Source organism: Hemicordylus capensis, chromosome 3 (genome assembly GCF_027244095.1).
Source record: "Hemicordylus capensis ecotype Gifberg chromosome 3, rHemCap1.1.pri, whole genome shotgun sequence".
NCBI lineage: Eukaryota > Metazoa > Chordata > Lepidosauria > Squamata > Cordylidae > Hemicordylus > Hemicordylus capensis.
In genome coordinates, this window is record NC_069659.1 from 156,734,110 (window position 1) to 156,749,239 (window position 15,130).

General features: G+C 46.8%; 1 protein-coding gene across 1 annotated transcript in view; it reads right to left on the reverse strand.

The window, feature by feature from the left end:
* The window catches only part of LOC128349847 (claudin-34-like), a 113,620-nt gene that overhangs the window by 76,844 nt on the left and 21,646 nt on the right, over positions 1-15,130 (reverse strand). The window lies entirely within an intron of this gene.

Below are 15,130 nucleotides of genomic sequence, written 5' to 3' on the forward strand. Positions count from 1 at the left end.
CTGTTCTCTGCACAGAGATGTTAGCCTCCCCCTTTTTTTGTCTTCTGTGCTTTTTTCCTCTCTCCTTCCTCCTTTTGATTTTTTTCAAAAGATTTTTTTCCTGGCTGGTTGTACTTGTAAATTTTTTAAAAAAGAAATTCTGCAGTGAGTGAATGGGGCCCTATTCTCCTAGCCCAGTGAGTGAATGGGGCCCTATTCTGCTAGCCAAGTGCAAACCTGAGGCCTCTGGCCCATTTTTTGCCTTCCAGCCCACTCCCCTCCATTTCCCCATCACATTTTCTGCAGCCAGGCAGCAGGTTGGGCTCTGGCCTACCTGTTTCTGGGTCATTGACCTATTTTTGGATTTTTTTGGGGGGGGCGTGGATTTTCAATTTATTTTTATTTTTGAAGCAGCAGCCTTTCTATATATGCCTTCCTGTACCCTGTAGCCAAGATGTACCCAAGAGAGCGCCTCCATTGTCATGAACCCTGATGCCTGTTACGAACTTCTGGAAAAGTCCAGTTACATTTGTCAGCGGCTCATTTGGTGGCGACCCAGGACTAGGATTTCTCTGTTGCTGCCCCAGGGCTTTGGAATATGCTCCCTGCTGAAATAAGAGCATCTCCTTCTCTGTTTATTTTCAGGAGGACCCTCAAGACTCTCTTGTTCTCTCAAGCTTTTAATTAGAATTAATTTTAATAATGTGTTTTAATAATTGTTTTATGCTATTGTTTTTATTGTGTTTCGTGTATTTTAATCTGTGGTGACTTTTAAATATTGTTTTAAATTTTGTACACTGCCTAGAGATGTACATATCAGATGGTATAAAATATTTTAGATAGATAGATAAAGTGAGCATACTGTGCACTCTACACGGCCAGCAGCAGCTGAGTTTATGGAGGTCCTCTAGTCCACAGGGCCCAAAGGCCTAGTCCTAGTCCTTAGGTCATCATGTGCTGCTGCAGTTCCTTGCCTATTCTTAAGACAGAAAGGCAGGCTTTATTTCTTCATATCTCTCTCTAGGGATTTTTCTATTTTTCTAGTTCTTGGGGGCGGGGTTGGAGGGGTATTTCCTTTTTGCCTTTTCTTTTCTTTTTTGGTGGGTGACTGACCCACTTATAGGCCACCGATCTGCCCCCTTCCCCCAGCTGATTGAGTTCCAGGTGCTGCTCTGTTGGGCGGCAGTCCCTGGCCTGTCCAGCAGCTGAAGAAGACTCCAGGACTATGGAGGGATAAGTTCAAATTTTTAAGATTACCCCCTTACGCCTAAGCTTATGGTCCTCCTGATTTAAATAGGGCCTCCTGCTGTTTTTTGTTTTGTTTTTAATGTGTTGCTTTCCTTGTGTTTGTATCCTGTTCTTTTTGCAGGGTTTTTGTTTTGTTTGGTTTGGTTCTCAGGTCCCCCTTGAGTTGTATTTTTGTATTTTGGTTGTATTGTGTGATGTTGAGTAGTGGTGGGTGGGTTCGTAGTTGCTGTATGGTGCTACGTTTTTATTTTTATTTTAAAAACTCAAAAAGCCCTGGCGGGGGGAGGCAAGGCAGGGATGTCTGACACTTGAGTCCTGAAAATGTCTTGGACCTGGGTGGCAGGCAGAGGCCAACATGCAGGTAGGGGGAGGGGGTAATAAGGTGGATAGGGTGCCGCAGCTACCTGTTGCCCAATTATTTGGCCCTGGTGAGGGAGCATGCCTAACCGGAGGGAGGGAGCTGTCCTAACCAGAGGAGCCTGCTGGTCCTGCACTGCCACAGGAGGTGCCACTGCCTGCCACACCTGCTGGCAGTGCTGGAGGAGAGCACTCACTTGCTAGGAATGCCAATGTTTCCATAGCAGTAGAGGGCTCAATGACTGCCAGCTCAGGCAGACTGTCCCTCTCTCTCATGTCCCCCCCCCTCTCATCTCACCACTCAGTGAGGCCCCTACTGTCTACCTTGCTAAACCTGCTTCAGGGTCCCCTGGGACTAAGTACGACTCTGGGGGGGGGTCTGCTGAGGAGGAGCAGCCTCCTGACTTGGTCCTTCTCAGACAGAGGGTGGTGAGACAGGTGGTAGTGGTAGTCAGCAGCCCAAGTAGCATCACTATTATGCAAGCGGTTCAAGACGTCCAAGATGTCGGAGACCTCAAGCAATGTTTGGAAACACTTTGAAGTTGTTCAGAGTGCCCCAGATCACACTTCCTGTGTCCACTGCAAGGCACAGGTCAGCAAGGGGAAGGATGTTAAGGACTTGGAGATGACCTCAATGTGGCGACACATCTGGCACCATAACCCTGCCATGCTTTCCACTGCTGACAGTGCTAGTGCGCCAAGTACTGTGCCTTTGAGTAGTGCTGGCAAAGCATATGCACCAGCTTCTTCGCTAAAGCAGGGGACGCTGTCTGTCAAGCAGTGGGCCATGGCATTGGGCAGCAGGCATCGTGGTCAAACAGACCCACATCTTGTGACCTGGCTGATAGGTGAGATCATGGTGATGGATGACCAGCTATTCCAAATGTTGGAGAATGCCGGCTTCTGCTGGCTAATCCAGGTTCTAGCTTCAGACTACAAAATCCCTCAAGAACCACCTTCAGTCAGATGATGGTCCCCTTCCTGTACAGACAATACAGGGAGCTTGTGCTGGGCATGTGGCAGGCAGCAAAGCCTGACATCAGCATGCATTTCATGACTGATCTTTGGAACGGTGTCAGTGGAATGTACGCTGCTTACCCATCCCTCACTGCTCACTGGTGGGGGTTGGAGAGAGGAGGGACCTCTGGTGATGCTGCCTGATTCAGCCCCTGCTGCTCAGTACAGCACAGGTGGGCCATTCTGCATGTGGAGATGATAGATGTGGTGCATACATCAGGGGAACTGGCAGATGTCATCAGCCGCCAGACTGAGGAATGGCTAGCTGGGTTGTCAAACCTCAGGCGGGTCTTCATTGTCAGGGGCTATGGATCCAACATTCCCAAGGTGGTAGAACAGATGAAGTGTGTGTTAATACACTGTATGGCCCACCCACTGCTCCTCGTTGTGTCATACACCCTTGGCTTCAAGGAGGCCAAAGCAGGTAGAGAACAGGGCTGCCTGCCAACAGGTGCTGCTGCTGCCATGGCTGTACTTGTGGAAAGGTCCCACAAGACTGCAGCCCATTTCCATTGGAGTGAAAAGGCAAGTTGCATGCTCTGTGAGCAGCAATGTGAGCATGAGCTCCCTTGACACCTCATTCCTTGGGATATCTACAACCAATGGAACTCCATATTTCTCTTGCTCCAGCGCCTGCTAGAGCAAAAGGTACCCCTTGATGACCTGGCCCGGAATTGTGGCTTCGGCATGTGTGGCCTCTCCAAAATGGATTGGAATCTCATGTCCGAGATGGTCCTGGCACTCAAGCCCTTCCTCTTTGCCATGAAGAGCTAGTGTTGCCAGATGCCTCCTCTTATGCCCACCAACCAGCATCCAGAGTGACCCATGGTCACCCTCCTCAGCCACCTGCAACACCACTTCAGAACAACTCATACCACCCTCACCCTGTCCAAAGCAGCTGTGTCACAGTCTTCTGCTAATGCTGTTACCACGTGCACACATGCATGCACGCACCCCACAGGCACTGCACACACACACACACACACACACACACACACTTATTAAGGGGGGGGCTGTAAATGTGTAAATAGTTGATGTTGTATAGCTTGTTTTTTCCTTCCTACATTCCAGCACCCATACTCATACATGCATGCACCATACATGCACGTAGCGCCAGTGATGATTCAGACCAGATGATGGTCTGGTGCTACAATGTGTCTGAGAGCCTTGCTATGCAGGTTCTCAGCAAAGCTGTGGTGGCCCTCCCAGTCTGAGGTGGAATTTTCTTTATTTTAGCATGAACACATGAAGAGAAGAGAAGAATACTTCTCAAGGTGCACTATTTTAAATGTTTTAAGTATCTAAAATATGGGGGGGGGATATAAAATTGCTTGCCTTTATATGCTTGCTATGTGCTTGTTTTTAAATGCTTGTTTTTTTGAAGTGCTTGTGTTAAAATGCTTTCTTTGGAGTTTGTGTTACTTTGTGGTTTTTAGTTAGGTTTATTTTATTTATTTTTTAATTTATTTTTACATTTCTATACCGCCTTTCGTTAAAAGAAAACCCCAAGGCGGTTTACAAAAATTAAAACATACAATAAAAGCAGTAAAAACATCAAGCAATAAAAACATCAAGCTAAAAACATATAAACAAGCATAAAAACATGACAACAGATAACAGATAAAAACAGAGAAGCCGCAGTAAAAACGATCATGTAAAAGCCTGGGTAAAAAGCCAAGTCTTTAAAAGCTTTCTAAAAGCCGTGATGGAGTCTGAGGAACGAATGGCCACCGGGAGAGCATTCCAGAGTCTAGGGGCAGCAACAGAGAAGGCCCTGTCCCGAGTACACGAAAGCCGGGCCTCCCTCATTGTCGGCACCCAGAGCAGGGCCCCCTCAGATGTCCTTGCCAAGCGGGCAGCAACCCTTGGGAGCAGGCGGTCCCTCAAATACCCCGGGCCCAAACCGTTAAGGGCTTTAAAGGTCAAAACCACCACCTTGAATTGGACCCGGAAACTAACCGGCAGCCAGTGCAGCTCTTTCAAAATGGGGGTGATATGTTCCCAACGGGCAGCTCCAGATAACACCCTCGCTGCCGCGTTTTGCACTAGCTGCAGTTTCCGGATATTCTTCAAGGGCAGCCCCACGTAGAGCGCGTTACAGTAATCCAAACGCGACGTGACTAAGGCGTGGGTAACCGTGGCCAGATCTGCCTTCTCGAGAAAGGGACGCAGCTGGCGCACCAGCCGAAGCCGTGCAAAGGCACCCCTGGCCACCGCCTCCACCTGAGCTTCCAAAAGCAGAGCCGGGTCCAGTAGTACCCCCAAGCTGCCTACTTGCTCCTTCAAGGGGAGTGCAACCCCATCCAGAACCGGTAAAATCTCCTCATCCTGATTGGCTCTCCTACTGACCAACAGTACCTCCATCTTATCCGGATTCAATTTCAGTTTGTTAGCCCACATCCACCCCATCACGGCCTCCAGCCCCCGATTCAGGGCATCCACCGCCTCCCTAGGATCAGATGACAAGGAGAGATAGAGCTGAGTGTCATCCGCATATTGCTGACAACTCAGTCCAAATCCCCGGATGACCTCTCCCAGCGGCTTCATGTAGATGTTAAACAGCATGGGGGACAAGACAGATCCCTGCGGGACCCCACAGGCCAACGGCCACGGGGCCGAGCAGTAGTCCCCCAGCACCACCTTCTGGACCCTCCCCTCAAGAAAGGACCGGAACCACTGCAACGCACTGCCTCCGATTCCCATACTCGAGAGGCGGCCCAGAAGGATACCATGGTCGATGGTATCGAACGCCGCCGAGAGGTCCAGCAGAACCAACAGGGATGCACTCCCCCTGTCTAGTTCCTGGCGTAGGTCATCCACTAGAGCGACCAAGGCAGTCTCAGTCCCATACCCGGGGCGGAAGCCAGATTGAAAAGGGTCCAGATAATCCGTATCATCCAAGACCCTCTGCAGCTGTGACGCCACCACACGCTCCATCAGCTTGCCCAAAAATGGAAGGTTAGACACAGGTCTATAGTTATCCAGGCTGGAGGGATCAAGGGAGGGCTTTTTTAATAGAGGTCTTACCACCGCCTCCTTGAGGCACGATGGCATCCTGCCCTCCCTTAACGAAGCATTAATGATCACCTCCAGCCATCTGCCTGTCCCCTCCCTGGCAGCTTTTATTAGCCATGAAGGGCAAGGGTCAAGAGCGCACGAAGTCGCCCGCACACTGCCCAGGATCTTGTCCACATCCTCAGGCCGCACCAACTGAAAAGAATCCAAAACAACGGGACCAGATGGTACCAGAGGCACGTCTGCCGGAACTGCCAAAACTCTGGAGTCCAGGTCAGCACGGATGCAAGCAACTTTATCTGCAAAGCGACAGGCAAACCGATCACAAAGAGCTGTAGATGACTCCTCCCCCATTGTCCGGGGGGATGTGTGGAGCAATGCTTTCACCACACGAAACAGCTCTGTTTGCCTGCACTGAGCAGACGCAATGGAGGAGGAGAAAAAACGTTTCTTCGCTGCCCCCACCGCCACGGCGTAGGTTTATGGTTGGTGTCTCTGTAGTTGGGTTTGTTGTAGCTTGCTGGGTCCAAGTTTGTGGTCTTTGTTGTATTTTGTTAGTTTGGTTTGTGTTTTTTTGTCTTGGTCAAATTAGGTTTCTGGTTTGCATGCTGGGTCTAGGTTTGTAGGGTATTCATAGTTTTTAGTTTGGTCTCTTTGGTTAGTTTTGCGACTTTGAATTTGATGTTTTGGCTTGTAGCACACCTAGGTGCTCCAAAGCAGGTTGGGTGGTAGGTCCCCATGGATGCCAACTACCACCCAAGCCCCAAAGCAATCAGGCATTTGGATAATTTTAAAGGATTTCCCCCCCTTTTAAAATTGGTTTTATTATTTCTGCCATAGGGATTTGTAGCTGCCCCATTATTCCCCATGGGTGGTGCCTAGATGCTCCATAATGGAGTGTGTGGCAGGGCCCCATGCCACCCAGCTTCCACCCAGTCCCCAAGGCAAAGGGGCACTCTGTTGAAATTTTTGGAATTTTTGTGTATTTTAGATTATTTGATGTATTATAACTTTTTCTCATAATGAATCCCTATGAAGAAGCTATGCAACATCAGAGTCTAAAGACAGTGTAGTTTCTCTGTTGCTACACAACTTCTTCATAGTAATACCCTATGAAGAAATTATGTTGCAAACAATAATCCAGGTTCAAGTCTGGTTCAAATTCAAACTGAACCACTCAAACCAGTTCTGTGCACATTCCTGCTGCGGACCACATCAAACAATACCAGCATTAGCACACATGAAGAAGGAGGGACCACATTGAGAACTTGCCAATCACACTGAATGTGCGGATGTCCTGATGAACTCCCAGCATGTCCCTTGATCATTTGTTGGGGATGCTCATTCAAAAAGCAGCCATGGGGGAGGTGATTTTTGAGCATGCAAACATCTAGATAAACAGAAACTTTATTACAGTCATTGACCAGTGCACAGACTGCTAGGAAGGAGAGGCCTTCCACTCCACTGTAAGCTACATGAAATGATATGCATTACATCATTGTGTCCAGGGATGTGCACGAACCGGTCCGTAGGCCATGTTAGAGGCCTGCGAACCAGTTCGCATGTTGCCTGGTCCGGTGGTCCGACAACGGGGGCGGGGGTCACTTTAAGGGTGGGGGTGTTGTACTTACCCCTCCTGCCGCTTTTCCCTCTCCGGCACCCCAATATTAAGTAAAATCTTTGGGGCGGCAGCGTTCCTCCCTGCCGCCCCTGCCCCCTTGTTGACTGCAAAATGGAGAAGTAACGTCTGCACATGCGCTCACTGCTAATGCTGCACATCCCTAATTGTGTCATTCTGCCCTGACTTAGCATATCCATATAGATAATAACTACAGTGGTCCTTGTGTTAGGGGAAAAATGTGAAGACCTCTTATAACATTGTACACACATACATAGTGGCCTCTTCTATGATTCTTTGCTACTTTCAGCAGATTGCAACATTAATGTCCTCCCTCTCCCCCTGTGCTTTGTTGTATAGTGAGCAGCATAATAGTACATTAAATGATTACGAGTTGACGTGGATAATGTTTTATGACTTTATTTGAAATGTTCATCATTTCTTTGCTCTCCTTTTTACAACTGGGTCTATGTTCTCAACAGCTGATGGAGAGTCTAGTGCACTTGATGAAGCCCCTGGAATACAGGGTATGAAGGTGAGTGATCTCTCTCCCTCTCTCTCATTCCAAGACATGTACAAAGTGGCTGTCTAGTTTGTCTCTGTGCTGTGCAATGAAGGAGTGTTCAATTTATCCCCTTCGCAATTAAACTCTTTCCGGCTAAAGTACGAGCACAGCTCCTATATGGAGCGCTCAACTTGGCACATACTCCAACTTCTCTAAGGTGGAAGCCATGCAATCTAAGTTCCTGAGGAACATTTTTTCAGGTATCCCGGTGTGTGCCCAGTGCTGTCCTTCGTCGGGAAGCAGGACTGCTTTAAGTAGAGGCCAGAGCACGGATTAATATCTTTCAATTCTGGCTGAAGCTGGTTTTCCACCATGCAGATCTATCTCCACCTGTGCTAAAGGGCATCTATCACTTCAGGTGGAAAAGAGAGTTGGATGAAAGGCTGCAACATTATGGTTTCTCCCCTTTTGCACTGATAACTCTGGGGTATGAAAATGCCAGGGTTAATCTCAGACAAAGAATATATGATATGGAGCATCAAATTGATCAGGGCTTCATTCCTGTTGGTGTCCATTTGGGCAACCAAGTTCTGAGTTTCAAATCTGCCAGATACCTAAACCAGATTAACGTGCCAAAATACCGCAGAGCTTTGACACAGGCATGATGCAATGCCTTGCAAACAGCAGTCCTGGAAGGGAGAAATTGAAAAAAACCCTACAAAGAATGTTCTTGTCTCTACAAATTGGGAGATATTGAAAAAATGGCTCATGTGCTCCTTTATTGTCGATTTTACCGAGATATACGGCATAAACATTTAACCCTTTTCATTAGCTGCCATCTAGGCTGTACAAATTCTTTTTATCTTGATTATCTTTTAACTGACCAGAATGACTTGAGATCTTATAATGCGGCTAAGTTCTGTTTAATAGCCAATAAAATTTGCCAGGAGTTCATCAAGAATCATTGTTAAGTGCACTTAACTATGTGCTTAACTATTGTATCATAACCTTGTAGGTTATGTAGGTTTATTTTGTTGGGCTTCTGTTTGTAAACTTTGCTGGTCTGTGACTGTAATAAAGGAATTGAATTAGTGTTAAAATAACACTAGGATTATGAGAATTGTAAACACCTATGGCACACCTGCACAACTTGTTTTTGAACAAATTGGAAACACACACATTATTACTTATAAATGGCTTTTCAACTAAAAAGTTATCAAAGTGCTTTTTACCGCTGCTGCTGCTGCTGCTGCTACTACTACTACTACTACTACTACTACTACTACTGAGTCACCTTAAATGGTGCAGCGGGGATATGCTTGCCTAACAAGCAGAAGGTTGCCAGTTCAAATCCCTACTGGTACTATATTGGGCAGCAGCGATATAGGAAGATGCTGAAAGGCATCATCTCATACTGCGCAGGAGGAGGCAATGGTAAGCCTCTCCTGTATTCTACCAAAGAAAACCACAGGGCTCTGTGGTTGCCAGGAGTCCAAATCAACTTAACAGCACACTTTACTTTACTACTACTACTACTACTACTACTACTACTACTTCTTGTTTACACTGTCAGACAGGTGTTGTTGTTTTTTGACTGGTTTGTTTTATCCAGACATCGAGTCCTTCCCAAGGACCTGAGATGGCTGAATTTTTATTAATATTTTTGTTGTTATTATTATAGATATTGTTGCAAAATATAGGCTGTTCCCAATAAAGTTGCTTTTTGTAGTAGGCTGATGGTGATTTCTGTGGCCCCTATGGTGTTGAGGTGCTCTTCAAGGTGTTTTGGAATTGCACTTAAGGCACACAATATTAAACCCTCTGTTTCTTTCTTCAAGTTGCCATTCTTAAGCCATTGCCAGGTCTTGATGATGTTTGATTTTCCAGTTATATTGTGCAAATATTGACTATGTAGTGGCTTATTTTTCCATTTTTCTGCTCGGTTCTTAACTTGTTCTTTCTTGTAGGCCTGCTTTGTTTCATTGGTGTTGAATAGTTTCTTGTTACTGACCATTTTAAGTGCATCTTCTTCACTTTCCTTGATATATTCTTCAAGGCCTCTTTTCTCCTCCTCTACTATTTGATGGACTTATTATTATTATTTATTTATTTATTTACACAGTCAGACAGGTGTTATTGACTGGTTTGTTTTATCCAGACATCCAGTCCTTCCCAAGGACCTGGGATGGCTGAATTTTATTGTCAGTGTTGTTGCTGTTGTTATAGATATCGTCGCAGAATATAGGCTATTCCCAGTAAAGTTGTTTTTTGTAATTGGCTGATGGTGATTTTGGTGGCCCCTATGGTGTTGAGGTGCTCTTCAAGTTGTTTTGGAATTGTACCTAGGGCACTAATTACCACTGGGATTATTTTGGTCTTTTTCTGCCACAGCCTTTCAATTTCAATTTGGAGATCTTTGTATTTTGTGATTTTTTTTCTATTTCTTTTTCTTCTATTCTGCTATCCCCTGGTATTGCTATGTCGATTATTTTCACTTGTTTTTCTTTCTTCTTGACTACAGTTATATCTGGTGTATAGTGTGGCACATGTTTGTCTGTTTGTAGTTGGAAGTCCCATAATAATTTTGCATCTTCATTTTCTTCAACTTTTTCAGTTTCATAGTCCCACCAATTTTTGGCTACAGGTAGCTTGTATTTTTTTGCAAATGTTCCAGTGTAGCATTCCTGCTACCTTGTCATGCCTTTGTTTGTAGTCAGTCTGTGTGATCTTTTTACAACAGCTGATTAGGTGGTCCACTGTTTCATCTGCTTCTTTACAAAGGCGGCACTTGCTGTTTGTTGTTGATTTTTCTACTATTGCTCTTATTGCATTTGTTCTTAGTGCCTGTTCTTGTGCAGCCAGTATTAAACCCTCTGTTTCTTTCTTCAAGTTGCCATTCTTAAGCCATTGCCAGGTCTTGGTGATGTCTGATTTTCCACTTATATTGTGCAAATATTGACCATGCAGTGGCTTATTTTTCCATTTTTCTGCTCGGTTCTTGACTTGTTCTTTCTTGTAGGCCTGCTTTGTTTCATTGGTGTTGAATAGCTTCTCGTTATTGACCATTTGAAGTGCATCTTCTTCACTGTCCTTGATATATTCTTCAAGGCCTCTTTTCTCCTCCTCGACTGTTTGATGGACTTGCAGCATTCCTCTTCCACCTGAGCTGCAAGGGAGGTAGAGCCTATCTACATCACTGTGGGGGTGCAGAGCATGATTGATGGTCATGATTTTCCTGGTCTTACGATCTAGCGTCTCTAGCCATGGGCGTAACGATGGGGGGGCAGGGGGGGCACGTGCCCCCAGCGCCACTCGGTAGGGGGCGCAAAAAAAGTGCCCCCGACGATCCCACGGAAAAATTTTTTTTTTGCGAAAAGATTTTTTTGGAGCGCACTGCACAGCAGGCAGTCCCCAAGGAGCAGTCCCCCTCCCACTCCCCAGGCCCCAGTGCCCCCCCCGGGCGCTGCGGTGGCACGGGCACCTAAAGTTGCAGAGAAGTGCTTGCCTGCGGCCGCCTGCCTGCTTGCTGCTCTTCTTCCTTCGGCATCGTCGTCAACATCTCCTTCTGCTAGCCTGAGCTCACTCCCCGCCCCGCCCCGTGGTGCCGCCCCCTGCCACCAGTCGCACTCGGGAGGGAGGAGGACATGCCGCACATGTGTGTCTGGCCAGTGGGAGGAGAGCTCGCCGGCCGCGCCACCTGCACGTGGACTTCTTCGTCTTGTGTGTCGGTGACCACCACGAGGAGCCAAGTCGGACCAGAAGAACAAGAACCAGAGCGTTTGTTGTGTTAACTTGCTGCTGCTGCCAGCTGCCTGCTGTCTGTGTTTGTGTCGCATTCGCACACATTACTACAACAAGGATGGACAACAAGGTGTGTGTGTGTCTGCGCAATCATAATGGCAACCCGGAGGGGGGTGCTTCTTTGGGGAGCGGCTTGCTTTCCTGCGTGCCGGGGGTCTCGTCTGGCTGCCGGGGGCGGTGGCGCTGGGCGGCGGCGGGAGATCGCCGCCACTCGGGGTGGGCTGAAGCTTGTCCTCCGAGAGGGAAAAGAGCAGCGGCAGCAGGGAATATGGTGAGGCATTCCTGCTGGTGTCACTGGAGTTCTCTGCAGATGCTGGCCGTGGGTCTTGCTGGCACTGAGGAACTCCTTTCCAGCCCATTCTGCCTTCTCTCTCTGTGTGGCTTGAAGAGCGCGCTGTGTGGCTTGAAGCGCGCGCGCCCAGAGCTGTGCTCGGAGGAAAGAGAGCGAGGGCAGGTGGGAGAGGCGCCTTTTGCTACACAATCCCTGCTCAGCAGAGACGTGTCCTAGTGACACACACACACACACACACACACACCCCACATGGACGCAGGCTGACTCACGTGCTCACACAAGCGGAGTTTGGATGGCTGTGACGCCATGCCAGGCTCCATTTGGGTGGGGCCCCATTCCAAACGGCACCTCGCTTTCCCCTCATCCTCTTGGGGCTCCCATAGAATGTGGCTGAAACTTCCTTTGGCTTCGTGCCCACTTAGCTTGCCAAGGAGGAAACTTCTAAGCTGAAACTTGCTTTTTGCCAGGTCCACCTGCCTTGGGGGGAATAAGAGTAGGGTTGCTACCTTTTTTTATTTTTGGCAAGGCTTCTATACTTTCAACAGCTGCTTGACAGCAGGCGTTTGATAGGTGTGTTGTTTTCTCGATAGCTGTCAGAACCAACGGCACCTGTTGAATGTCTGTCTGTAATGCTACTGCTAAAGGCACACACACAGCTTGCTTAGGGGAAAAAGTTGCAACTCTATCTGAGACTTACTGAGAGCAAGCTTGTGAATAAGGATATGGAGAGGAGATTGCACCAGGCTGTGCTTTATGCTTAGCTGCTGACAGACTACATCCCCCCAGTGTTTTGAAATAATGCTCCCATCCGGATTGTCACAGCCAGAATAGCCTCAGCTAGATTGCACCCGTTGCACATGTGTTAGAAGTAGCTGTGGAGTATGTGCAGGGACCCTGTATTAGTAATGCATGAGGGGGGAAACAGGTCATCCACACATCTAGCTTTCTATGGTACATGTATGTATCTGTTGGGGGCACAGCGGGGGGGGGGCGCAAATTCAGTGCTTGCCCTGGGTGCCGTTTTCCCTAGTTACGCCTCTGTCTCTAGCTCTACCTGGGTCCAGTCTATTATTCCTGCAGTGTATCTGATAACAGGTATAGCCCAGGTGTTTATGGCGTGTATGGTGTTCCCGCCATTGAGTCTGGACTTTAGGATTTTTCTAACTCTACTGATATATTCACTTCCAATTTTTCTTTCAACTTCAGCATGTGCAATGTTATCAGCCTGGAGAATGCCCAAGTATTTGTAACGTTCTTTCTCTTCCAGGTTCTTGATGTTGCTTCCATTGGGCAGTTCTATTCTTTCTGTTTTTCTTATTTTCCCTCTGTTCATTATTAATGCAGCACACTTGTCTAGTCCAAACTCCATTGCTATATCACTATTGAATATACTGACAGTGTTTAGCAGTGATTCAATTTCTGACTGAGACCCTCCATACAATTTCAGATCATCCATGTATAGCAGATGGTTGATTTTACTTGATGTTTTAGATGTTTGGTATCCAAGGCCTGTTTTGTTTAGTATTTGTGAAAGTGGGGTCATGGTGATTACAAACTACAGAGAGGATAATGAGTCCCTTGGAAAATACCTCTTCTAATGCTAACCTGTCCAAGTGTCTCACTACTGATTTTTAACTCTGTACTCCACATGCTCATTGCGTTTTTTAAATAAATATCTGGATGTTTTTGCTGACACCAGTTGTTTTTAAACATTTTAGTATCTATATATGAAGCAATGAGTCAAAGGCCTTCTTGTAGTCAATCCATGCAACACTTAGATTTGTTTTTCTTCTCTTGCAGTTTTCTAAAATCATTTTGTCAATCAGCAGCTGGTCTTTTGTGCCTCTTGTATTGTTATTATTATTGTTGTTGTTGTTGTTGTATTCCCTGGCCGCAAAGGGCTCACAGTTTCATAAACTAGACACCAGAAACAAGTCACTGGAGGGATGCTATGCAGTGATTGAATAAGGATTGTTGCTCTGCCCCACTAAATATAAATGCCTCTTTGCCCAGTTTGCAGAAACAACCAACCATCTCAGTCCTGGGGTCCATCAGCTGGTAATTGCTCCTCCTTGTTCTAGTTCCACGGAGGCAGTAAAGAAACAGATGTATGAACTTATATGGCTGATGGACTTTATTTAGCTAGAGAGGTCACATGTTGTACAGACGTGGGCTATATGAATGCAAAATGTATATGAAAGCCCCTTCAGCCATTCCCTCTCTTTGAAAAACCACATTTCAGTGTCCAGTTTTTCTTGGAAGAGGAAGAAAAAGCCCCATTTTTATTCTAGTACACAGAACAAGGGCAACAGATAATATATGCCAGTGCTCTGTTGAGAGTTAGCAACATAATCACTTTCCATCTCAGGGTTCTTTTTGCATTTGCTCTTGCTCCCTTTAGTATTCAGTCTCAGAAGAGTTGGGTCAGAGCACTCAATTATTGAATCTCCCAATGTGTGGCTTCTGAATAAGCTGCATCTCTAATCGGGGATTTATTTGTGTCACTGAAGCCTTGACAGGAACAAAGTACTTAGGCCACCTAACACTTTAAAATTATGACTTGGAGCTATAACCATGTGGGAGGGCCAGCAGGGGGGAAGGCTGCAAAACCTTACCTTTCCCCTAAATGATCCTTCAAACGTTGCTGGGAGTGCAAACCACATTCCCAGATGAGCAGCACTGTGCCAGGCTGTGCATAGCTCCAGAGTCCAGGATGAGGCGTTCCAGCCTCAGGATATCCCACAATGCACCACATACCAAGCACGGTACATTGGGGGATTCCCCCATCAGACAGGCACTCTAGGCACCCATCTCTGTGTCTCCTCGGCCTGCAGACCGAGGAAACACATGATCCCAGCAACCGGGTTAGGGGAGCCCTCGTTCCCTTAACCTCAGCTAAGAACCAGGCTCAAAAATAAGGTTTGGTTGGGCAGGAGTGCCAGGTTCTGCATGGATCCACAAAAGAAGCCTAGCCCAGGTTAGACTGCTCTAGTTCATGAGAACTGCCTCCTCATCTTCAATCTGTGGAAGACCTTATTTCCAATTTCTTGCGGTGGGTTGCCATGCTTTCAAATAACTAGAATAAGAACCATTTCACATTCAGAATCATCAACAGTGTGTGAATCACAAGGAACATGACTGCCATTTAGGAAACCATGGTCAGATAAGCTATAACCATTACAGAAAGCTATGGAAATCATTTTGGAGAGCTCCCTGAAGATTTAGCTCATGCAGAGTGTTCTAGGTTTTTGGAAATGACAGCAAGACAACAGAAAATCATGGATGTGAAGAAATCGTT